Source organism: Daucus carota, chromosome 5, assembly GCF_001625215.2.
Source record: "Daucus carota subsp. sativus chromosome 5, DH1 v3.0, whole genome shotgun sequence".
NCBI classification, from domain to species: domain Eukaryota; kingdom Viridiplantae; phylum Streptophyta; class Magnoliopsida; order Apiales; family Apiaceae; genus Daucus; species Daucus carota.
Genome location: NC_030385.2, coordinates 31,428,504 through 31,455,475, shown reverse-complemented (window position 1 = coordinate 31,455,475; position 26,972 = coordinate 31,428,504). Strand labels below are relative to the sequence as shown.

Sequence of the window (26,972 nt, the reverse complement as noted above, 5' to 3'; positions counted from 1 at the left end):
TTTAAAGTAACAAGAGGAATAAATGTGTTCATGTACACTATTCTTAAGCAAGTTTGACATATCTATATTACATAAATGTGCTAGAGTATTTAAACCATGTGTTCATGTACACTATTCTTAAGCAAGTTTGACATATCTATATTACATAAATGGGCTAGAGTATTTAAACCATGCATATTTCAATAAAGATGAGCTCCAAATAGACTTGAACTTTAAAAGAAAACATGACAGCTATTGAATTATGTTTCAATAGAGTGTAATATATTTTTTTTCGATTTCTATGAAGTATTAATTTATAATTTTCTTGGAACCAAAAATTATAAAGGAATCTCACGAAAAATTATTATCTTATTATTTTATCGAGTTTTTCAATTTTTTACATTGGCCCAAGTCGGGACCGGACAAATTTATTAATTTAGAGAGTTTATTAATTTACCGAATATTAATTTAAAGAGTTTCTACTGTACAAAACTTTAACTTACCGGCTCAAAACCCACTTGCAAATACATCTAGCAATTCGAAACAATAATGAGAAGATACTGAACAACAAATTATGCAAATTATCCTATAAAATAAGATTGATAACACCGGATCAACCTCCTCATAATCAAACAATAACGACAAAATAAGACTTAAAACAACCCATATTATAATAAAAATCATCACACTACTGTATAAGCACAATATAAAGTACACTAAATCAACATATAATCACATAAACATGTAAGAATTTGAATTCACCTTAGGACCCGTTGTCATTTCATGGCATGCTAAGAAACAAGCACTTAATTCCAAAAGCTCAGCTGAAGTAGAGTACAGGTCGCTTTCTAAAGCTTCATGTAAAATTATTTGGCTCAAACAATTACTTGCAGAACTCATTGTGCATATTTCTGATCCAGTTTCTTTGTTTTGTGACAATAAGTCAGCCCGAGATTTAGTTACTATCAAGCTCGCACTAGGCATAAAGAACTTGATTGTCATTTCATCAGCGAGAAGGTGTCTTTTGGCATTATTTCTGTTTCATCTATTACTTCCAAGTTAAATAAATCCTGCCGACATCTTTACGAAAGGTTTAAACAAGTTTTTTTACTGGAGTAGTGCTCACATATGTCTCTTCTACACCTCCAATTTGTTGGGTAGGGGTGGGGCGATAAGCCGAACATAACTCCATTTCAGACGGGGGGTAATGAGACTTCAGCCTTGACATTAATGTCAAAACAGAACCACTTCATAAACTTAGCTTTGCTTTTAACCAAACAGTGCCTTGTATTATATTGTGTAATAGATTCTGTTATTAATTACCTTTAAAGAGTAGTAGTATAATTACCTTTCTCTTAGTTTCCTGCACAGAATGTGTGCTTTCATTGTGTAATAAACAAACTTGTTAATCAACGTCAGCAAACAAATGATAAACTTATTGCTACAGCAATATCAACATATGTCTATTCAGAATGGAACAATAAAAGTAAAATCTAGCATCAGCATTAACTTATTTAATTAAGTACAAACCAAGAAATCAGCTGAACTCTGGCAACAGTCTCGAGCTCAGGTAAATTTCGATATCAATCATGAACAAAAACTGAAAAACATTTAATCTTTGTTATTGGAAAGGAAAGTTACGAACTTAAATAAACTGTAAAGAGAGCGGAAAGAAATAGTAAGTAGAGCATGCACGCACTGCCAGAATGTAATAGAACACATTACCCAAATAGAGAGATTAGGCTTGTCACCATCATACTCGACTTCCTGTCTAGTCTCTCTTGTAATGGTCTCATACAAAAGATAAACTTCTTGCTACAATATCAACAAATATCTACTCAAAATATAAACTTCTTGCTACAATATCAACAAATATCTACTCAAAATGGAACCAATGTATTACCACAAAAATGCTACTCACAAGTCACTTTCGAACAAAATTATGGGAGAGAATATATTCATCAGCACCACCAATTCCAGTAGAAAAGCATCAACCAAAACAATAGCAGATACAACTTGATCAAAAAACATGTTACAACTATAACGTACTTGATCAAAATCAGCAAACATGTTACAAGTCCTCTACAATTTTCACTTTCTGGGCAAAATTTCTCCAGAAACCTATAAACTTTATTGACAATTTACACTGAAATACAATAGAAAAGCATCAACCAAATATAGCAGAAACATAACAGTAACAACAGAAACAATCAAGAAAGTTTAAAGCGAGTCTACCATAAGAATCAATTAGGAGTCAATAATTCATGGAATAGGAAATTAGCCCCTGATGGTATTAATATGTTGTATCGACATCTCAAATCTCCAACTTAGTAGTTTAAGTAAAGGAAAGTGGGAAAGGGAGATGAGAGAGAGAAAGAGGGAGGCAGAGGGCAGAAGCTTAACAGAAAACTTCGTCCATTAAATCAAAGGAAGAGTCTAGCGTCACCATTATGCGCAAACCATGGAATTGTATGAACTTCGGCAGCAGATATGTCTCGAGCTCGGGTAACTTCTGGAATCAAAAGTGCAAAAAGGCTAATTCATATATTTGTTGCAGAAAAAGGAAAGAAATTAGTAAAGAGTTTAGGCACTGCCAGAATGTAACAGAAAAAAAGCTGGGTGATGGAACAGTTATCTTTTGATGAATCTAGCGTGCTGTGGTCAATATAGCTGAAACAAGGTATAACAGATTATTTAGGAAAAAAAGAAAAAAAGTATAACAGATACGAGTACAAAATAAAACTATAACAAAACAAGGGCTTCGATAAAAACAGAAAAACATTCCTCAAAGAAACAATTAAATAAAGATCCAGATTACTCTACCATCACACGACGAATCACAAGAGTCCTGACTGTCTTTAAATTTATGTCGAACTTCTTGTATACAAGCCAAAACACATGTATTTATCATATCGAACAAATCCACACAGGTAAACTAATACTACTCCCAGTCAGTTCTAAAACATCTTCACCAAACAATAGAGTCTGATATCAAACCAGAGACTATCCTCAATAATTCGCCACTGCATGTCACACCTGATCACTTCCAAAACCATCATCATAGGAGAAACGCCGTGATACCCACTACAAAATGTACACACCTGAAAGAAAGTTAACATCTGTACAACAAACAACGTATAACAGACACGAAACAAAAACTCTAACAAAAAAGGAGGATATGATTGAAACAAAATCAGATAAACTATTCCAAAACTTAACGATTAATTAAGATAAAGATTACCCCACTATCACCCGCAAAAGATTCATTAACTGTCTTCAACTTTCTTATCACTCCAATACCGTCGACTATTTGCATACTTGCCAAAACACAATCATTTATTATATTCAACATGCCATCCAGGTAAATCAATATAAATTCTAATCAAAGTTTATACATCTTCACCGGACAATTAAGAATAATATCAAGCAGAAGACTGTTTATATTTCTCCCATTACATATACATACCGAGCCATCAAAAACATTTATACCTGATAGGTTCCCAAACCTTTCACAAAACTGTAATATCATATAATACACGAAAGGAGAAAAGTTAATAACACGAATGACTCACCATGAAACTTCCATAACTGACCTACAAAGTCAGCATTAATCTCAAATACTACACATATAGAGAATAGCCATGTTACCACTGTATATGCCCTCCTGTCCTGTCCTGTCCCGTCTCTTGCATTGGTAAGATCCAATACATGCATGATTAAAATCAGAAAAAAACATGATAAACTGTTGCTACAGCAATAGCAACAAATATCTACTCAATATGAAACAAAGGTTACCGCATAAATCCTTCTCATTGTTCATTATTCCAACAAAATTACGGAAAATAAACCTAGAATCTTTATCAACAAAACGAATACCCATAGAAAAACAACAATCAGACACTAGCAAAGTCCCAGGTAATGATATAAGAGATATAGTGATCTACATCAGCAAACAGGTTACTGCACAAGTCCACCTCCCCACTAGTCCCTTCCTGACAAAATTATACAACCAGATAAGTATCAACATAAACTTGCACAAAATTTAGTGCAATAATCCAAGGAAGAATCAAGCATCACCGTTAAGAACAAACCAAGAAATTAGCTGAACTCTGGCAACACACACAGGCTCAAGCTCAGGTAAATTCTGAAATAATCATGAACAAAGACACTTATATCTTTGTTTTTGCAAAGAACTTTTTTTACTTAAATAAATTACACAGAAAAAGGAACAAAAACAGTAAATAGAGCTGGTAGGGCTGCCAGAATGTAATAGAACAAAAACAGGGTGATGGATTATGCTGTGTTAATCTAGTGTGCTATGGTCTATGAAGCTAAAACAAAGTTAAAATTCTGTATAACAGAGTATAACAAACACAAATCAAAACTTACGCAAAAAAGAGGTATATGATGAATTTAAATTAGATAAAAAATTATAAAAAGCAATGTTTAATTGAGATACAAATTACTCTGTCACCCACGAAAGAGTCATTATTTGTCTTCAACTTTGTAATCGCTCCAATTTTGTCGACTATCTGGTAGACATGCCAAAACACATGCATTTATCATATTAAACAATGTCACCCAGGTAAAATAATACAACTTTGTATCAAAGCTTATACATCTTCGCCAAAAAGTTAAAGAATAATATCAAACCAGACACCACAGTTAATTGTTCGCCTATTGCACATACATACAAAGCCATCAAAATCCTTTACATCATCATTTCAAACAACTGTAATTTCAATCAAGACGTGGTAGGAGAAAATGTTAATAACCCGATATAACCCACCACAAAACTTCCATATAACAGACACGAAACAATACTTCAACAAAAAAGTGGCATATGATGGAAAACACTCAGATAAAAGATTCCAGAAAGCACTTGTTTGATTGAGATGCAGATTACTCCACCGTCACCCGTGAAAGAGCCATGACTGTCTCCAACTTTATATTCGGCCCCAATTCTGTTGACCATCTTGCAGGCATGCCAAAACACATTCATATATAATATTCAACAATGTCACCAAGGTAAAATAATAAAACTTCAACTCAAATTTAAGCATCCTCACCCGGAAAATATACAAAACCATCAAAAACCTTTACACACCCCTTTCACAACCTATATACCGTTGAGCAGAAACCAAGAAATTAGTTGAACTCTGGCAGCACAGTCACAAGCTCGGGTTATATTCTAAAATCAGCATGAACAAAAACATATATAAACTTGGTTTCCAGAAAGACTCGTTATGAACTTAAATAAACTGTACAAAAAATGGAAAGAAAATTAGTACATAGAGCTTGCAGGCACTGCCAGAATGTAAGTACAAAAGAAAGGTGATGAATGGGACATTATGATGTGTTAATTTGGTGATGCTGTGGTCAATAAAGCTGAAACAAGTTAAATTTCTGCATAACAAAAAGAGTATTAAGAGACACGAAACAAAACTTAACAAAAGAGTGGCATATGATGAAAACCAACTAGATAAAAAATTCCAAAAAGCAATGTTTAACTACAATACAAATTACTCCACCTTTACCCAAGAAAGAGTCGTGACTTGGTCTTTAACTTCATAATATAGCCAATTCGGTCGAACATCGTCCAGACATGCCAAAACGAATGCATTTTTCATATTCAACAATGTCACCCAAGTAAACAATAATCAAAACAATAGGAATAATATGAAACCAGAGACTATCCAGTTAAGTAAGAACATAAATGTGAATAACCCACCACAAAACTTTCATAACTTGCCACCAAAGTCTACCCAGCTTTAATATCCAACATCAAACAAATAGAAAATAAGAAAGTTTATGACCGTACACGCAACCACTTACGTCACCTTCTCTAGCACATATCCTCATTATTTAACTTCTATAACAAATTATACAGAAAAGAAACCTAGAATCTTCAACAAAAAAAGTACCAACGGAAACTCTGGCAAAAACGTAGGTAATGATCTATAAAATACAGTGATCTAAATTAGCAAACAGGTCAACGTACAGGTTCTCCTCCCCAGTCCATTTCTGACAAAATTACTAGAGAAATCAAGAATCTTCATCGACAATACCACCAGCAATACTAAGAAAAGAGCCACCACAAACTAGCAGAAACTTAATATCAGCCTTTATAGAGAAATTTTAATATAAGTCTACCACAAAAGTTTCTACGGAGTCAATAATACACGAAGAGGACATAATCCTCTTATATACCAAAATGATGTATCGGCCTCTTGACCTTCCTTCTTGAAAGCTAAAATCAAGAGAAAGTGACAATAACACGAACAATACCAATAGGAAGCACCACCGCAAACTAGCAGAAAGTTAATGTAAGGTATGATAAGAATTAAAATAAGTCTACGATAAAATTTCTAAGAGCGGATAATACACTAAGGGAACTTGATCCTCTTATAAATGATGTATCTGCCTCTCGAACTTCCTTCCTAGGAGCTCCTAATTAAAAATCATAAGAAAGAAAGTGGCAGGGGAACGGAGATATTGGGAGGGAGAGGGAGACCAATGATAGCTATATTACAACAAATTTAGTTCAATAAACCAAGGAAGAGTCGAGCATCACCGTTAAGCACAAGCCAAGAAATAAGCTGAACTCTGGCAGCACAAATAGGCTTAAGCTTGGGAAAATTCTGAAATCACCATGAACGAAAACATATTTAATCTTTATTTTTGGAAGGACTCGTTTTGAACTTATATGAACTGTACAGAAAGGAAAAAAATAGTAAACAGAGCATGCAGTCACTGCCAGAATGTTATAGAACAAAAGCTGAGTGATGAGACATAATGTTGTGTGAATCTAGCGTGCCGTGGTCAATGAAGCTGAAACATAGTTAACTTCTGTACAACAAAATAGGTATAAAAGAAGAAAACTTTTATCAAAAAGTAGAATATGATGAAAACCAAATTAGATAAAAAATTCAAAAAAGCAATGATTAATTATGATACAGGTTACTCCATCATCACCCGTCAAAGCCATGCCTTTCACTTCAGCTTAATAATCGCTCCAATTATGTCAACCACCTTGCACACATGAATTTATCATATCAAACAATGTCAACCAGGTAAAAAACTATACAACTTCTAATCAAAGTTTATACATCTTCACCAACCAACTGAGAATAATATCAAACCAGAGATCATCATTAACAGTTCTTTACACTTAATCAATTTCCAAACCTGACACAACTATAATAATGAATAATACACAAAAGAAGAAACGTATATAGCCCAAACGTTAATAACCTGGTAAAACCTCACCATAAAATTCTATACCTCATCTACAAAGTCTAACCAGCTGTAGATAAAAAAAAAGGCATGTCACACTGTACGCGTCCTCCTATTTCGCCTCTTTCTCTTCACATTTTCTCATCTAAAACATAAGTGAATAAAATCAGCAAACATGATGAACTACTGCTACAGCAGGAGCAACAAATATCTACTTCAAAAGTAATCAAAAGTTACTGCACAAATCCAACTCATTGTTGAAAACGTAGAAAATGTGTTCCAATGATAAAATCTACAAATAAAATAGCATCCACCAAATATATTAGAAAGTTGACATCAGTGATAATTGAAAAGGTTTGAAAAGGGAAATAATCCCCTGATGGTACCAAGAGGGAGGGAGGGAGGGAGAGGTTGAGGGAGAGAGGGGGAGAGAGGGAGAGAGAGAGAGAGGGAGAGAGAGGGAGAGGGGGAGAGGGGGAGAGAGAGAGAGGGAGGGAGAGAGAGAGAGGGAGGGAGAATCATATCCAAATGTTCGTTACACGAAAGAGTTACACGAAAGACTTACCTGAGGAACAAGGGCATTGATGAAAACAGAATGAACATTCAAAAAGCAACAACTGATTAAATACTCAGATAACTCTACCATCACACGACGAATCACGAAAGGGTCCTAAACTGTACTCATCCACCTGTGTCGTCTCTCTCTTGCAATGATCTGATCTCAAGAATGCATGACTAGAAGATTAAATAACACGACAAACTATTCCTACAGCAATAGCAACGAATATTAATTCAAAATGAAGACAAAATTTACAGCACAAATCCACCTCATCAGACACCTTTTCAAACAAATGTATGGCAGAGAAACCTAGAATCATCATTATAAAAACTACCCGTCCAAAAGCATCAAACAGAAACTAACACATACGCAGGTAACGATCTAAAACATGAAGTGATTGAAATTAAAAGAAATAAACCACACAAGTCCTCATTAGTCACTTAACGAAAAAGATACTAAACAAACCTAGAGTCTTCATTGATAATACCACTAGCTGAAACCTAATATCAGGGGCCACAAAGAAAATTTTAACCGTGTCTACCTTAACAATCTCTAAGCAGTCTATAATAAATGAAATGGGACAATACCCTAAGAGTACCAAACATATGTATCGGCCTCTCCAAGTTAGAAGTCAGAAGCAATAATCCTGAGTAAAAAAGTGGCTTGGGAGAGGGGAAGGGGTATAGAGGTTAAAAAGAGATTTATAACATAAAATCTAGTAATAATCTAAGGAAGAGTGTCACCATTATGCACAAAACCAAGAAATCAGCTGGACTCTGGAAGCAGGCATAGTCTCTAAGCTCAGGTATATTCTGAAATCATCAGTAACAGAAACATATTTAATCTTTGTTACAGGATAGACACATTATGAACATAGATAAATGCACAGAGAAAGGAAGAAAAAAATAGAAAATAGAGATTGCAGCCAGAATGTAAAGGAACAAAAGCTGGGTGATGAGAAAGTTATGTGTTAAACTGTTCTGTAACACAGCTAAACTTCTGTAAGCTTCTGCACAAGATACATAGTGTAACAGCCACAAAACATAACTACATAAGAAAGTGGCATGTAATGAAAACAAAATCAGATAAAATATTCCTGAAAGCAACAGATTCAGATTACTCTACCATCACCTGTCGACAGAGTCATGACTTTGTCTTCAAATATATCATCGCACCAATTGTGTCTAGCATCATACATACATGTCAAAACATTTGCACTTATCATATCCAACAAAGCCACACAGATAAAATAATTACAACTTCTATCAAAGTTCATAGATCTTCACCAAACAATTAAGAACAATATCAAACCGGACACCATCGTAAATAGTTCGCCCATTGCATATATATATATATATATTAAACCATCAATCCATTACACCTTATCAATTTCTGAACTAATTTCAAAACCATCCGCACAACTGTAATATAGAATAATACATGAAAGGAGAAAAGTAAATAGCCCGATACAACCTACCATAGAACACCCATACCTCACCTACAACATCTAACCAGCTTTATCTCGATTAGCACTCAAAAAGAAAGGATAGGCATGTTAGATACAGGTTACTCTACCACCACCTATTCACCGTTGTGGAGTCAAGAATCTGTCTTTAACTCAAACATGGCTCCAATTATATCGATTGTTTCGAACATCTTGCATACATGCCAAAACACATTCATTTGTATATTCAAACAATGCCCCCTAGGTAAACGATAGAACTTCTAATCAAAGTTTATACATCTTCACCAAACAAGTAAGAATAGAATTAAATCAGAGACATAGTGTGCCCATTGCACGTACATACCAAACCATCAAAATCCTTTACGCCTGAAAATTTCCGAACCAATTTCAAAACCTTCACAAAACAATAACATAGAATAATACAGGAAATGAGAAAACTTGATAAAGAAAATGTTAATTACCCAGAATAACTCACCTTAAAACCATCAATACCTCACCTACAAATTTTAACCTGCTTCAATCTTAACAGGAATGTTACCACTACAATACTCTTCCTCCTGCCCATTCTCTTTTGTAATGGTCTCATCTTAAAAAGTTCATGATCAAAATCAGCAAACTACACAATAAACTTACTGCAAACAACAATAGCAACAAAGATCTACTCAAAATGGAACCAGAAATTACCGCATAAATTCTACACATCCGCAACTTTCTGAACAAAATTATCGAGACCTGAAATCTTCATCAACACTACCAATACCAGTACAAAAGCATCAAAAAGAAAACTTGCAGATGCACAAATAATGATGTAAGACGTGATTGACCAAAATCCACAGACATGTTACCGCACAATTCCTCTGTTGAAAATTCAACTTCAGTGGTCACTTGGACAAAATTCCTCGAGAAACCTATAATGTTCATGGACACTTGAACCAAAAACACAAACAGAACAGCACTAACCAAAAACTAGCAAAAACTTAATATCAGGGACAAAAAGAAGGTTTAAAGTGGGTCTACCCCAACACAATCCCAAAGAAGTCAACAATACACAAAATAAGACATAATCCCCCTATAAAACAAAAATAGATGTTACCAGCTTTCAAAATTTCAACTTATGGGGGAAGGGGAGGGGGACATGGAGAGGGGGAGAGGGGGAGAAAGAGAGGGAGAGGGAGACGGAGGGGGGGAGAGGGAGGGAGAGCATAATCATGGAATTTGTAAAGCATCACCATTAAGCATATCCATAAAATTAGGTAAGCTTCAGCAGCCTCAGTGGTTTCAAGCTCGGGTAAATTCTGAAATCATTAGAGACATATTCAAATTCTGAAATCATTAGTGACAAAAGCATATTAAAATTTGAAAGATAAGCGTTAATAACCCGACATAACTCCCAATAAAAGTTCATCCACACTCGACCTACAAAGTCTAACCAGCTTTAATTTCAAATATTGCATAGAGAATAGGCATGTTACCACTGTCCTCATCCACTTGTCTCATTTCTTTCTCTTAAAATGATCTGTTCTTAAAATTTTGTGAATAAAAACAGCAAACACACGATGCACCAAAGTTTATGCATCTCCACCAAACAATTAATAAAACTATTAAACCAGATTGCATCACCAATATTTTGCCCATTGCACATACATACCAAACCATCAAAATCCTTTTCAACTGATAATTTTCCAAACCAATTTGAAAGCCTTTCACACAACTGCAACAAAGAATAATACAGGAGAGGAGAAAATTTGATAAACAAAACGTTAAAATATATATTGTAAGGATATTTTTTTATTAAAATTACATTAATATTTATATATACAATGTACACGAAAAGTACATGAAATATACACGAAACGTTTTCGATCGGACGCGGGTTGTAAATTAAGTACACGAAATTTACAACGGGCTGATACACGAAAATACACGAAATGAAGGTACACGACACTATTGCCAGCTCTAATGTACATACACACCTAACTATCAAAATCCTTTACACCTTATCACTTCCCAAAGCCTTTATTAAACTGTAACATTGAATAACACAGAAGGATATAGCGTTAATAACCCCACATAACTCCCATTAAAGTCCATCTTCTAACCAGCTTTAATTTCAAATATTGCATAGAGAATAGGCATGTTACCACTGTGCTCATCCACTTGTCTCATTTCTTTCTCTTAAAATGATCTGTTCTTAAATCTCCGTGAATAAAAACAGCAAACACACAATGCACCATTGCTACAACAGTATCAACAAATATTTACTCAAACTGAAAACAGAAGTTACCGCAAAAATCCTCCTCATTATTCACTTCTCTTAATAACATGGTAGAGAAACCTTGAATCTTCATCAACAAAACCAATACCCATAGTAAAGCAATAACCGAAAACTAGCAGATACACAAGGTTATGAAGTTACCGCATAAGTCCTCCACATTACTCACTTTTCGCCTCTTCATTAGTCCGTCAATATCCGGTAAAGTTCACTAGAGAGAAACCTAGAATCTTCATCAACAAAACCGATACCAGATACACAGGTAATGATCTAAAACAGATAGTGATCGATCAAAAACAGACAGGGATCTTAGTCATCAAAAATGTTACCACACAAGTCCACCTCCTTATTAGTCCCTCGTAAACAAAACAAGCCAAGAGAACTGGAATCTTTATTGACAATAAAACCTCACCAATACCAATAAAAAAGCATCAACCCAAAACCTAACACCAGGCACGATTAAGAAAGCTTAAATAAGTTTTACCAAAACAATCTTTGAGGAATCTTGAATTAAATTTAGTTCTCCCCAAAAAAAGTGCTCTCACCATCATCATCATCATGTTGAATTATGTAATCACTTGCAGAGATCGAGAGAAGGAAGCGACGGAGAGAGAATCGATAATTAACTTACCTGCCCTTTATCATAGTCCTTGTCAATTTCTAAATAGGAGAAAGAGATCTGTGAGGAGAGAGGGGAAGCAATCTGAAATGAGAGAGAGTGAGATTGGGTGAATCTAGCTGCTGTGGTCAATAAGGCTGAAACATAGTTAAACTCCTGTAGAGCAAACATAATATCATAGACACAAAACAAAGCTACAACAAAAAAGTGGCATATGATGAAAAAACCAAATCAAATAAAAGTTTCCAAAAAGCAATGATTAATTAAGATTAAGGTTATTCTACAACCGCCTATTTCACCAGTTGAAATGGTCATGACTTCGTCTTCAACTCTAACATCGGTCCACCGGTATCGATGGTGTCGAACATCTTGCATATACACCAAAACACATTCATCTATCAGATTCAACAATGCCACCCAGGTTAAGCAATTGAACTACTAATGAAGTTTATGCATGTCCACCAAACAATTAATAAAAATCTATGTTACCCGGACTCTTCATTTTGTCTCGAGTATCCGTGTCGGACACTCGACACTCGGACATGGGTATGGACACTCCTACACTTATTTTAAGACAAAAACATGTAAAATTTTCAAATTATTGCTGAGTCCGACACTTCGACACGTATCCATGTTGGACACTTTTAGCCGAGTCCAGGTAACTTAAATAAAAATATTAAACCAGATTGCATCACCAATATTCTGCCCATCGCACATACATACCAAACCATCAAAATCCTTTACACCTCACAAATTTCCGAACCAATTCGAAAGCCTTTCACACAACGGCAACAATTGATAATACAGGAGAGGAGAAAATCTGATACACCAAATGTTAAAAACCCAGAATAACTCACTTTAAAGCATCTATACCTCACCCAAAAATTCTAACCTGCATCAATCTTGAATATTAGGCAGAAAAAGCAAGCATGTTACTACTAATATCTCTTCCTCCTGTCTATTCTCTTTTTTAATGCGCTCATCTAAAATGTTCAACATCAAAATAAGCATACTAAACAATAAACCTACTGCAAACAACAATAGAAACGATTATCTACTCAAAATGGAACCTGAAATTACCGAACGAATTCTACACATCGGCCACTTTCTGAACATATTATGGAGACCTAAAATCTTCATCAACACTACCAATACCAGCACAAAAGCATGAAACAGAAAATTTGTAGATACACACATAATGATGTAAGACGAGATTGACCGAAATCCACAGACATATTACCGCACAATTCCTCTGTTGAAAATTCAACTTCAGTGGTCACTTGGACAAAATTCCTCAAAAAACCTATAATGTTCATGGAAACTTGAACCAAAAACACAAACAGAACAGCATTAACCAAAAACTAGCAAAAACTTAATACCAGGGACAAAAAGAAGGTTTGAAGTGGGTCTACCACAAGAAGTGGGTCTACCACAACAATCCCAGAGGAGTCAACAATTCAAAAAATAAGACATGATTCCCCGATAAAACAAATATGATGTTACGGACTCTTAAAATTTCAACTTATGGGGGGAGGGGGGGCATGGAGAGAGGCAGAGGGACAGAAGGAGAGGGACAGGGAGACAGAGAGGGAGGGAGGGAGGGAGCGAGAGAGAGAGAGAGAGTGGGGGGGGGGGGGGGAGAAAGCTTGATATTAGAAAGTATAGTCCATCATTTAAACAAATCAGCATAATGATGGAATATGTTAAGCATCACCATTAAGCATATCCATAAAATTAGGTAAACTTCAGCAGCCTCAGTGGTTGCAAGATCGGGTAAATTCTGAAATCATTAGAGACATATTCAAATTCTGAAATCATTAGTGACAAAAGGATATTAAAAGTTGAAGGATAAGCGTTAATAACCGGACATAACTGCCAATAAAAGTCCATCCATACTCGACCTACAAAGTCTAACCAGCTTTAATTTCAAATATTGCATAGAGAATAGGCATGTTACCACTGTGCTCATCCACTTGTCTCATTTCTTTCTCTTAAAATGATCTGTTCTTAAATCTGCATCAATAAAAACAGCAGAACACACGATGCACCATTGCTAAAACAGTATTAACAAATATTTACTCAAACTGAAAACAGAATTTACCGCAAAAATCCTCCTCATTATTCACTTCTCTTAATAACATTAGAGAAACCTAAAATCTTCATCAACAAAACCAATACCCATAGTAAAGCATTAACCGAAAACTAGCAGATACACACAGGTTATGATGTTACCGCATAAGTCCTCCACATTAGTCAATTTTCGCCCCTTCATTAGTCGGTCAATTTCCGGTAAAGTTCACTAGAGAGAAACCTAGAATCTTCATCAACAAAACCGATACCAGATACACAGGTAATGATCTAAAACAGATAGTGATCGATCAAAAACAGACAGGGATCTTAGTCATCAAAAATGTTACCACACAAGTCCACCTCCTTATTAGTCCCTCGGAAACAAAACAAGCCAAGAGAACTGGAATCTTCATTGACAATAAAACCTCACCAATACCAATAAAAAAGCATTAACCCAGAACCTAACACCAGGCACGATTAAGAAGGCTTAAATAAGTTTTACCATAACAATCTTTGAGGAATCTTGAATTAAATTCAGTTCTCCCCAAAAAAAGTGCTCTCAGCATCATCATCATCATGTTGAATTATGTAATCACTTGCAGAGATCGAGAGAAGGAAGCGACGGAGAGAGAATCGATGATTAACTTACCTGCCCTTTATCATAGTCCTTGTCAATTTCTAAATAGGAGAAAGAGATCTGTGAGGAGAGAGTGGGAGCAATCTGAAATGAGAGAGAGTGAGATTGGGTGAATCTAGCTGTTGTGGTCAATAAGGCTGAAACATGGTTAAACTCCTGTAGAGCAAACATAATATCATAGACACAAAACAAAGCTACAACAAAAAAGTGGCATATGATGAAAAAACCAAATCAAATAAAAGTTTCCAAAAAGCAATGATTAATTAACATTAAGGTTATTCTACAACCGCCTATTTCACCAGTTGAAATAGTCATGACTTAGTCTTCAACTCTAACATCGGTCCAACGGTATCGATGGTATCGAACATGTTGCATATACACCAAAACACATTCATCTATCAGATTCAACAATGCCACCCAGGTTAAGCAATTGAACTACTAATGAAAGTTTATGCATGTCCACCAAACAATTAAAAAATATATTAAACCAGATTGCATCACCAATATTCTGCCCATCGCACATACATACCAAACCATCAAAATCCTTTACACCTCATAAATTTCCGAACCAATTCGAAAGCCTTTCACACAACAGCAACAAATGATAATGCAGGAGAGGAGAAAATCTGATACACCAAACGTTAAAAACCCATAATAACTCACTTTAAAGCATCTATACCTCACCGAAAATTTCTAACCTGCATCAATCTTGAATATTAGGCAAAGAAAGCAAGAATGTCACCACTAATATCTCTTCCTCCTGTCTATTCTCTTTTTTAACGGCCTCATCTAAAATGTTCAACATCAAAATAAGCATACTAAACAATAAACCTACTGCAAACAACAATAGAAACGATTATCTACTCAAAATAGAACCTGAAATTACCGAACGAATTCTACACATCGGCCACTTTCTGAACAAATTATGCAGACCTAAAATCTTCATCAACACTACCAATACCAGCACAAAAGCATCAAACAAAAAACTTGCAGATACACAAATAATGATGTAAGACGAGATTGACCGAAATCCACAGACATGTTACCGCACAATTCCTCTGTTGAAAATTCAACTTCAGTGGTCACTTGGACAAAATTTCTCGAGAAACCTATAATGTTCATGGACACTTGAACCAAAAACACAAACAGAACAGCATTAACCAAAAACTAGCAAAAACTTAATATCAAGGACGCAAAGAAGGTTAGAAGTGGGTCTACCACAACAATCCTACAAAAAATAAGACATATTTCCCCGATAAAACAAATATGATGTTACGGACTCTCAAAATTTCAACTTATGGGGGGAGGGGAGGCATGGAGAGAGGGAGAGGGAGAGGGAGAGGGAGACTGAGAGATAGGGAGGGAGGGAGCGAGAAAGAGAGAGAGTTGGGGGGGGGGGGGGAGAGCTTGATATTAGAAAGTTTAGTCCATCATTTAAACAAATCAGCATAATCATGGAATTTGTTAAGCATCACCATTAAGCATATCCATAAAATTAGGTAAACTTCAGCAGCCTCAGTGGTTCCAAGCTCGGGTAAATTCTGAAATCATTAGAGACATATTCAAATTCTGAAATCATTAGCGACAAAAGGATATTAAAATTTGAAAAATAAGCGTTAATAACCCGACATAACTGCCCATAAAAGTCCATCCATACTCGACCTACAAAGTCTAACCAGCTTTAATTTCAAATATTGTATAGAGAATAGGCATGTTACCACTGTGCTCATCCACTTGTCTCATTTCTTTCTCTTAAAATGATCTGTTCTTAAATCTGCGTGAATAAAAACAGCAAACACACGATACACCATTGCTAAAACAGTATCAGCAAATATTTACTCAAACTGAAAACAGAATTTACCGCAAGAATCCTCCTCATTATTCACTTCTCTTAATAACATGGTAGAGAAACCTAGAATCTTCATCAACAAAACCAATACCCATAGTAAAGCATTAACCGAAAACTAGCAGACACACACAGGTTATGATGTTACCGCATAAGTCCTCCACATTAGTCAATTTTCGCCCCTTCATTAGTCAGTCAATTTCCGGTAAAGTACACTAGAGAGAAACCTAGAATCTTCATCAACAAAACCGATACCAGATACACAGGTAATGATCTAAAACAGATAGTGATCGATGAAAAACAGACAGGGATCTTAGTCATCAAAAATGTTACCACACAAGTCCACCTCCTTATTAGTCCCTCGTAAACAAAACAAGCCAAGGAAACTGGAATCTTCATTGACAATAAAACCTCACCAATACCAATAAAAAAGCATCAACCCAAAACCTAACACCAGGCACGATTAAGAAGGCTTAAATAAGTTTTACCATAACAATCTTTGAGGAATCTTGAATTAAATTTAGTTCTCCCCAAAACAAGTGCTCTCAGCATCATCATCATCATGTTGAATTATGTAATCACTTGCTGAGATCGAGAGAAGGAAGCGACGGAGAGAGAATCGATGATTACCTTACCTGCCCTTTATCATAGTCCTTGTCAATTTCTAAATAGGAGAAAGAGATCTGTGAGGAGAGAGGGGGAGCAATCTGAAATGAGAGAGAGTAAGATTGGGTGAATCTAGCTGCTGTGGTCAATAAGGCTGAAACATTGTTAAACTCCAGTAGAGCAAACATAATATCATAGACACAAAACAAAGCTACAACAAAAGAGTGGCATATGATGAAAAAACCAAATCAAATAAAAGTTTCCAAAAAGCAATGATTAATTAAGATTAAGGTTATTCTACAACCGCCTATTTCACCAGTTGAAATAGTCATGACTTCGTCTTCAACTCTAACATCGGTCCAACGGTATCGATGGTGTCGAACATCTTGCATATACACCAAAACACATTCATCTATCAGATTCAACAATGCCACCCAGGTTAAGCAATTGAACTACTAATGAAAGTTTATGCATGTCCACCAAACAATTAATAAAAATATTAAACCAGATTGCATCACCAATATTCTGCCCATCGCACATACATACCAAACCATCAAAATCCTTTACACCTCATAAATTTCCGAACCAATTCGAAAGCCTTTCACACAACAGCAACAAATGAAAATACAGGAGAGGAGAAAATCTGAAACACCAAACGTTAAAAACCCAGAATAACTCACTTTAAAGCATCTATACCTCACCTAAAATTTCTAACCTGCATCAATCTTGAATATTAGGCAGAGAAAGCAAGCATGTCACTACTAATATCTCTTCCTCCTGTCTATTCTCTTTTTTAACGGCCTCATCTATAATGTTCAACATCAAAATAAGCATACTAAACAATAAACCTACTGCAAACAACAATAGAAACGATTATCTACTCAAAATAGAACCTGAAATTACCGAACGAATTCTACACATCGGCCACTTTCTGAACAAATTATGCAGACCTAAAATCTTCATCAACACTACCAATACCAGCACAAAAGCATCAAACAGAAAACTTGCAGATACACAGATAATGATGTAAGACGAGATTGACCGAAATCCACAGACATTTACCGCACAATTCCTCTGTTGAAAATTCAACTTCAGTGGTCACTTGGAAAAAATTCCTCAAAAAACCTATAATGTTCATGGAAACTTGAACCAAAAACACAAACAGAACAGCATTAACCAAAAACTAGCAAAAACTTAATATCAGGGACAAAAAGAAGGTTTGAAGTGGGTCTACGACAAGAAGTGGGTCTACCACAACAATCCCAGAGGAGTCGACAATTCAAAAAATAAGACATGATTCCCCGATAAAACAAATATGATGTTACGGACTCTTAAAATTTCAACTTATGGGGGGAGGGGGGGCATGGAGAGAGGGAGAGGGAGACAGAGAGAGAGGGTGGAGGGGGGGAGAGAAAGCTTGATATTAGAAAGTTTAGTCCATCATTTAAACAAATCAGCATAATCATGGAATATGTTAAGCATCACCATTAAGCATATCCATAAAATTAGCTAAACTTCAGCAGCCTCAGTGGTTTCAAGCTCGGGTAAATTCTGAAATCATCCGAGACATATTCAAATTCTGAAATCATTAGCGACAAAAGGATATTAAAATTTGAAGGATAAGCGTTAATAACCCGACATAACTGCCCATAAAAGTCCATCCATACTCGACCTACAAAGTCTAACCAGCTTTAATTTCAAATATTGCATAGAGAATAGGCATGTTACCACTGTGCTCATCCACTTGTCTCATTTCTTTCTCTTAAAATGATCTGTTCTGAAATCTGCGTGAATAAAAACAGCGAAGACACGATGCACCATTGCTAAAACAGTATCAGCAAATATTTACTCAAACTGAAAACAGAATTTACCGCAAAAATCCTCCTCATTATTCACTTCTCTTAATAACATGGTAGAGAAACCTAGAATCTTCATCAACAAAAACAATACCCATAGTAAAGCATTAACCGAAAACTAGCAGACACACACAGGTTATGATGTTACCGCATAAGTCCTCCACATTAGTCAATTTTCGCCCCTTCATTAGTCAGTCAATTTCCGGTAAAGTTCACCAGAGAGAAACCTAGAATCTTCATCAACAAAACCGATACCAGATACACAGGTAATGATCTAAAACAGATAGTGATCGATCAAAAAGAGACAGGGATCTTAGTCATCAAAAATGTTACCACACAAGTCCACCTCCTTATTAGTCCCTCGTAAACAAAACAAGCCAAGAGAACTGGAATCTTCATTGACAATAAAACCTCACCAATACCAATAAAAAAGCATCAACCCAAAACCTAACACCAGGCACGATTAAGAAGGCTTAAATAAGTTTTACCATAAAAATCTTTGAGGAATTTCTCCCCAAAACAAGTGCTCTCAACATCATGATGTGTTGAATTATGTAATCACTTGCAGAGATCGAGAGAAGGAAGCGACGGAGAGAGAATCGATGATTAAAAATACCTGCCCTTTATCATCGTCCTTGTCAATTTCTAAATAGGAGAAAGAGATCTGTGAGGAGAGAGGGGGAGCACTCTGAAATGAGAGAGAGTGAGATTGGGTGAATCTAGCTGCTGTGGTCAATAAGGCTGAAACATAGTTAAACTCCTGTAGAGCAAACATAATATCATAAACACAAAACAAAGCTACAACAAAAAAGTGGCATATGAGGAAAAAACCAAATCAAATAAAAGTTTCCAAAAAGCAATGATTAATAAAGATTAAGGATATTCTACAACCGCCTATTTCACCAGTTGAAATAGTCATGACTTCGTCTTCAACTCTAACATCGGTCCAACAGTATCGATGGTGTCGAACATCTTGCATATAGACCAAAACACATTCATCTATCAGATTCAATAATGCCACCCAGGTTAAGCAATTGAACCACTAATGAAATTTTATGCATGTCCACCAAACAATTAATAAAAATATTAAACCAGATTGCATCACCAATATTCTGCCCATCGCACATACATACCAAACCATCAAAATCCTTTACACCTCAGAAATTTCCGAACCAATTCGAAAGCCTTTCACACAACGGCAACAAATGATAATACAGAAGAGGAGAAAATCTGACACACCAAAAGTTAAAAACCCAGAATAACTCACTTTAAAGCATCTATACCTCACCTAAAAATTCTAACCTGCATCAATCTTGAATATTAGGCAGAAAAAGCAAGCATGTTACTACTAATATCTCTTCCTCCTGTCTATTCTCTTTTTTAATGGTCTCATCTAAAATGTTCAACATCAAAATAAGCAAACTAAACAATAAACCTACTGCAAACAACAATAGAAACGATTATCTACTCAAAATGGAACCTGAAATTACCGAACGAATTCTACACATCGGCCACTTTCTGAACAAATTATGAGACCTAAAATCTTCATCAACACTACCAATACCAGCACAAAAGCATCAAACAAAAAACTTGCAGATACACAAATAATGATGTAAGACGAGATTGACCGAAATCCAGACATGTTACCGCACAATTCCTCTGTTGAAAATTCAACTTCAGTGGTCACTTGGACAAAATTTCTCGAGAAACCTATAATGTTCATGGACACTTGAACCAAAAACACAAACAGAACAGCATTAACCAAAAACTAGCAAAAACTTAATATCAGGGACGCAAAGAAGGTTAGAAGTGGGTCTACCACAACAATCCGAGGAGTCAACAATACATAAAATAAGACATAATTCCACGATAAAACAAATTTGATGTAACGGACTCTCAAAATTTCAACTTATGGGGGGAGGGGGGCATGGAGAGAGGGAGAGGGACAGAAGGAGAGGGAGAGGGAGACGGAGAGAGAGGGAGGGAGGGAGCGAGAGAGAGGGAGAGAGGGAGGGAGGGAGCGAGATAGAGAGAGCTTGATATTAGAAAGTTTAGTCCATCATTTAAACAAATCAGCATAATCATGGAATTTCTTAAGCATCACCATTAAGCATATCCATAAAATTAGGTAAACTTCAGCAGCCTCAGTGGTTTCAAGCTCGAGTAAATTCTGAAATCATTGGAGACATATTCAAATTCTGAAATCATTAGTGACAAAAGGATATTAAAATTTGAAGGATAAGCGTTAATAACCCGACATAACTCCCCATAAAAGTCCATCCATACTCGACCTACAAAGTCTAACCAGCTTTAATTTCAAATATTGCATAGAGCATAGGCATGTTACCCCTGTGCTCATCCACTTGTCTCATTTCTTTCCCTTAAAATGATCTGTTCTTAAATCTGCGTAAATAAAAACAGCAAACACACGATGCACCATTGCTAAAACAGTATCAACAAATATTTACTCAAACTGAAAACAGAATTTACCGCAAAAATCATCCACATTATTCACTTCTCTTAATAACATGGTAGAGAAACCTAGAATCTTCATCAACAAAACCAATACCCATAGTAAAGCATTAACCGAAAACTAGCAGATACACACAGGTTATGATGTTACCGCATAAGTCCTCCACATTAGTCAATTTTCGCCCCTTCATTAGTCAGTCAATTTCCGGTAAAGTTCACTAGAGAGAAACCTAGAATCTTCATCAACAAAACCCATACCAGATACACAGGTAATGATCTAAAACAGATAGTGGTTGATAAATTACAGACTGGGTTTATCATCAAAAATGTTACCACACAAGTCCTTATTAGTCCCTTGTCAACAAAACAAGCCAAGAAATCTGGAATCTTCATTGACAATAAAACCACGCCAATACCAATAAAAAAGCATCAACCCAAAACCTAACACCAGGCACGATTAAGAAGGCTTAAATAAGTTTTACCATAACAATCTTTGAGGAATTATGAATTAAATTTAGTTCTCCCCAAAACAAGTGCTCTCAACATCACCATCATCATGTTGAATTATGTAATCACTTGCAGAGATCGAGAGAAGGAAGCGATGGAGAGAGAATCGATGATTAACTTACCTGCCCTGTATCATCGTCCTTGTCAATATCTAAATAGGAGAAAGAGATTTGTGTGGAGAGAGGGGGAGCAATCTGAAATGACAGAGAGTGAGATTGGGTGAATCTAGCTGCTGTGGTCAATAAGGCTGAAACATAGTTAAACTCCTGTAGAGCAAACATAGTATCATAGACACAAAACAAAGCTACAACAAAAAAGTGGCATATGATGAAAAAACCAATTCAAATAAAATTTTCCAAAAAGCAATGATTAGTTAAGATTGAGGGTATTCTACCGCCGCCTATTTCACCAGTCGAAATAATCATGACTCTAACATCGCTCCAACTGTATCGATGGTGTCGAACGTCTTGCGTACATGCCAAAACACATTCATCTCGATTCAACAATGCCACCCAGGTTAAGCAATAGAACTAATAATCAAAGTTTATGCCTCTCCACCAAACAATTAAAAAAAATATTAAACCAGATACCATCACCAATATTTCTGCCCATTGCACATAGTCACATACATACCAAACTATCAAAATCCTTTACACCTGATAAATTTCCGAACCAATTTGAAAACCGACCCAACTGCGATAAAGAATAATACCGTAGCGGAGAAAATTTGATAAAACAAAGATTAATAACCCAGAATAACTCACATTAAGACGTCCACAGCTCACCTACAAATTCTAACCTGCTTCAATCTTGAATATTACGCAAACAGGCATCTTACCACTAATATACTCTTCCTCCTGTCTATTCTCATCGAAAATGTTCATGAACAAAATCAGTAAACTAAACAATAAACTTACTGCAAACAACAATAGAAACGATTATCTACTCAAAATGGAACCAGAAATTACCGCACGAATTCTACACACCAGCCACTTTCTGAACAACATATGGAGACCCAAAATCTTCATCAACACTACCAATACCAGTACAAAATCATCAAACTGAAAACTAGCAGATACACAAATAATGATGTAAGATGTGATTGACCGAAATCCGCAGACATATTACCGCACAACTCCTTTATTGGAAATTCAACCTCAGTGATCACTTCTTGGACATAGAGAGAACAGGCATGTTACACTATACTTTTCCTCCTGTCTATTATCTCTTGTGGTGGTCTCATCTAAAATGTTCATGATCAAAACCAGCAAACTACATAATAAACTTACTGCAAACAACATTAGCAACATATATCTACTCAAAATGTTATGCAGCACAACTAGTATAGAATACTTCAAAGAGGAAGATAGGAAGAAACATAACTGCCAGTAAGCAGTTAGAAGTCGTCTTTCTACGCAGTTAAGTGAATGCTTCTTATTCACTTATTATTATGTATGAAATCAGTAGAAATATCATGTCAATTACGAGTTTAATAAGCCTGCTGTTGTGTCTGTCTATTAGAATACTTTCTCTGTACAGGAGGGGTATCAATCTATCCAAAAAATTGTTTATGTTCTTGTGGATTCAAAAACCCAAATTTTTTCATATTAAGGTTATTTAGTCGATCACTTAGTTGATTCTCGATTCTTTGCAAACTGCTGCATCAAAATTGAAACAGATCACTTAGTTGATTCTCGACTCTTTGCAAACCGCTGCATCAAAATTGAAACAGAAACTACCGCACAAATTCTCCTCATCAATCACTTTCCTTACGAAATTATGGAGACCTATATTCTTGATTTCTTCATCAACACTACCCATACCAGTAGAAAAGCATCAAACAGATAACAAGCAGATGCACAGATAATAATCTAAGACGTGATTGATCGAAATCAACAGACATTTTACCGCACAATTTCTCTATTTAAAATTCAACTTCAGTGGACACCTATATTACTTGAGAAACTTGTAATCTTCATAGACACTTGCACCAAAAACACAAACAGAAGAGCATTAACTAGAAACTAGCAGAAACTTAATATCAGGAACAAAAAAGGTTTAAAGTGGTTCTACCACAACATCTCTAAGGAGACAACAATAAACAAAATGGGACATTATTCCCTAATAGCACCAATATGATGTATCGACCTCTCCAAAATTTCAACATATAGAGAGAGGGGGAGAGAGGAAGAGAGGGAAGGGGGAGAGGAAGAGAGGGGGGAAGAGGAAGAGGGGGGGGTGGTGTGAGTGGGAGAGAGCTTGATAGTAGCAAATTTAGTCTTTGAAATTAAAGAAATCAGCAATCAGCTTAATCATGAATTTAGTTAAGAATCACCATAAAATTAGTTGAACTTTAGCAGCCTCGATGGTTTCAAGCTCCGGTAAATTCTGAAATCATGAGCGACAAAGCATATTCAAATTTTCGTTACAGAATTGACAGGCCATGTAAATCAATAAACTGTAAGAATAGTAAGTATAGGGGCACTGCAAGAATATAAGAGAAAAATAGCTGGGTGATGAAACAGTTATCTTTTGTTGAATCTCACGGCTGTGGTTAATAACTCTGAAACAAGGTTAGATTTCTGTAACAAGGTATAACAGACACAAAACATTACTCTAGCAATAGAAGGGGCATTAGATTAAAACAATATCGTGAGAAAGGTTCAAACGACAACAATAGTTTAGATTAAGATCACATGTTGAAAGAGTCACAACTTTTGTCTTCAACTTCAAAACAATTTCGTGGGGTGGGGGGGGGGGGGGGGGGGGGGAATGCTTGATAGTAGCAAAGGAAATCAGATTAATCATAACTTCAGTTAAGCATCACCATTGAAATCACCATAAAGTTAGTTGAACTTTAGCAGCCTCAATGGTTTCAAGCTCCGGTAATTCTGAAATCATTAGCGACAAAAGCATATTCAAATCTTCGTTAGAGAAATGACAGGCCATGTAAACATAAATGAACTGTATACGGAAGGGGGGAAAAAATAGTAAGTATAGGGGCACTGCAAGAATATAAGAGAAAAATAGCTGGGTGATGAAACAGTTATCTTTTGTTGAATCTCGTGTGGTCCATAACTCTGAAACAAAGTTATATTTCTGTACAACAAACAAGGTATAAGAGACACAAAACATTACTCTATCAATAGAAGGGGCGTCAGATAAACAATATCGTAAGAAAGGTTCAAACAACAACGATAGTTAAGAATCGGATCACATGTTGAAAGAGTCACAACTTTTGTCTTCAAATTTATTAACACTTCAATAATGTAGAACATCTTGCATAAAACACACATTATCATGTACAACAATGCTACACATGTAAAATAATACAGCTTCTAGTCAATGTTTATACATTTCCTCCAAACAATGAAGAATGAGATCAAACCAAAGACAGTCCTCAATAGTCTGCCCATCGCATGTACATACCTAACTATCGAAATCCTTTATAGCTTATCACTTCCCAAAACCTTCACAGAACTGGAACATTGAACAACACAGAAGAATAAATGTTAATAGCCCGACATAACCCCCATAAACGTCCATCACTACTCGACCTACAAAGTCTAACCAGCTTTAATTTATAATATTGCATTGAGAATAGGCATGGTACCACTGTGCTCATCCACTTGTCTCATCTCTTTCTCTTAGAATGATCTGTTCTAAAACTTTCGTGAATAAACCAGCCAACACACAACACACCATTGCTACAACAATATCAACAAATAACTACTCAAAACAAAATGAGCAGTTACGCTCAAATCCTCCTCATTATTCACTTCTCATAATTTTAACATGGAAGAGAAACCTAGAATCTCCATCAAGAAGAAAAATACCCAGAGTGAAGCATCAACCAAAAACTAGCAGATACACAAGCTCGTAATTTTAACATGGAAGAAACACCTGAATCTTCATCAACAAAACCAATACCCATAGTAAAGCATCAACCAAAAACTAGCAGATACACAGGTCACAGGTTATGATGTTACCGCATAAGTCACTTCCGCCTCTTCATATGTAAGTCACTTTCCGGACAAGATCATTAGATAGAAACCTAGAATCTTCATCAACAAAACCAATACCAGATACACAGGTAATGATCTAAAACAGACAGTGATCTAAATCATCAAAACATTACCGCACAAGTCCTCATCAGTAGTGCCTCATCAACAAAATAACTCAGAGAGATCTGGAATCTTCATTGACAACAAGACCAAAACAATACCGATAGAAAAGCATCAACCCAAAACTAGCAGAAACTTGACATCAGGCACAATTAAGAAGGCTTAAAATAGGTTTTACCATAATGATCTTTGAGGAGGCATGAATTACATCTAGTTCTCGCAGAACAAGTGCTCTCATCATCATCATATTGAATTTAGTAATCATTAACATGATACAACATCTAATTAGAATTTCTAGATCTTCGCCGGGATCCATCAAAAATATTAATCGGAAACGATTATATAATTAACCTCCTTGCGGAGATCGAGAGAGGGAAGCGAGGAAGAGAGATTCGATAATTAACGTACCTGCCATGTATCGTCATCCTTATCAATTTCTAAACAGGATAGAGAGATTTGTGAGGAGAGAAGAGAGCAATCTGAATTGGAGAGAGAGAGAGATTGGTGAGGAGGGAGAGAGCAATCTAAATTGCGAAGATAAAGGAAAGTGCGGGTTGCGTGTGGTATATATAGGCAATTAAGGTCGGCAAGAGTTGCTTGATGGCAACGCACAAATCACGCGGAATGCTTTTAGGCGGTCAGCTGTTAACGCGTTGGATAAATATAACTAATATTTCTCGGACAAGGTTTGGGTATTTGCCGGGTCAAACCCGAACTTTGACTT

General features: G+C 35.9%; 1 long non-coding RNA gene across 2 annotated transcripts; it reads right to left on the bottom strand.

Annotated features, from left to right (window-relative positions):
• Positions 1 to 1,397: 1,397 nt before the first annotated feature.
• Positions 1,398 to 26,972, bottom strand: LOC135152937 (uncharacterized). Of its 2 annotated transcripts, XR_010292285.1 has the most exons (3): positions 1,883 to 26,908; positions 1,705 to 1,794; positions 1,398 to 1,579 (listed from the first exon to the last, which is right to left on the bottom strand). It is a non-coding gene; the product is annotated as an uncharacterized LOC135152937 (long non-coding RNA). The 2 variants fall into 2 exon arrangements; XR_010292284.1 differs by having other exon boundaries at positions 1,705 to 26,972.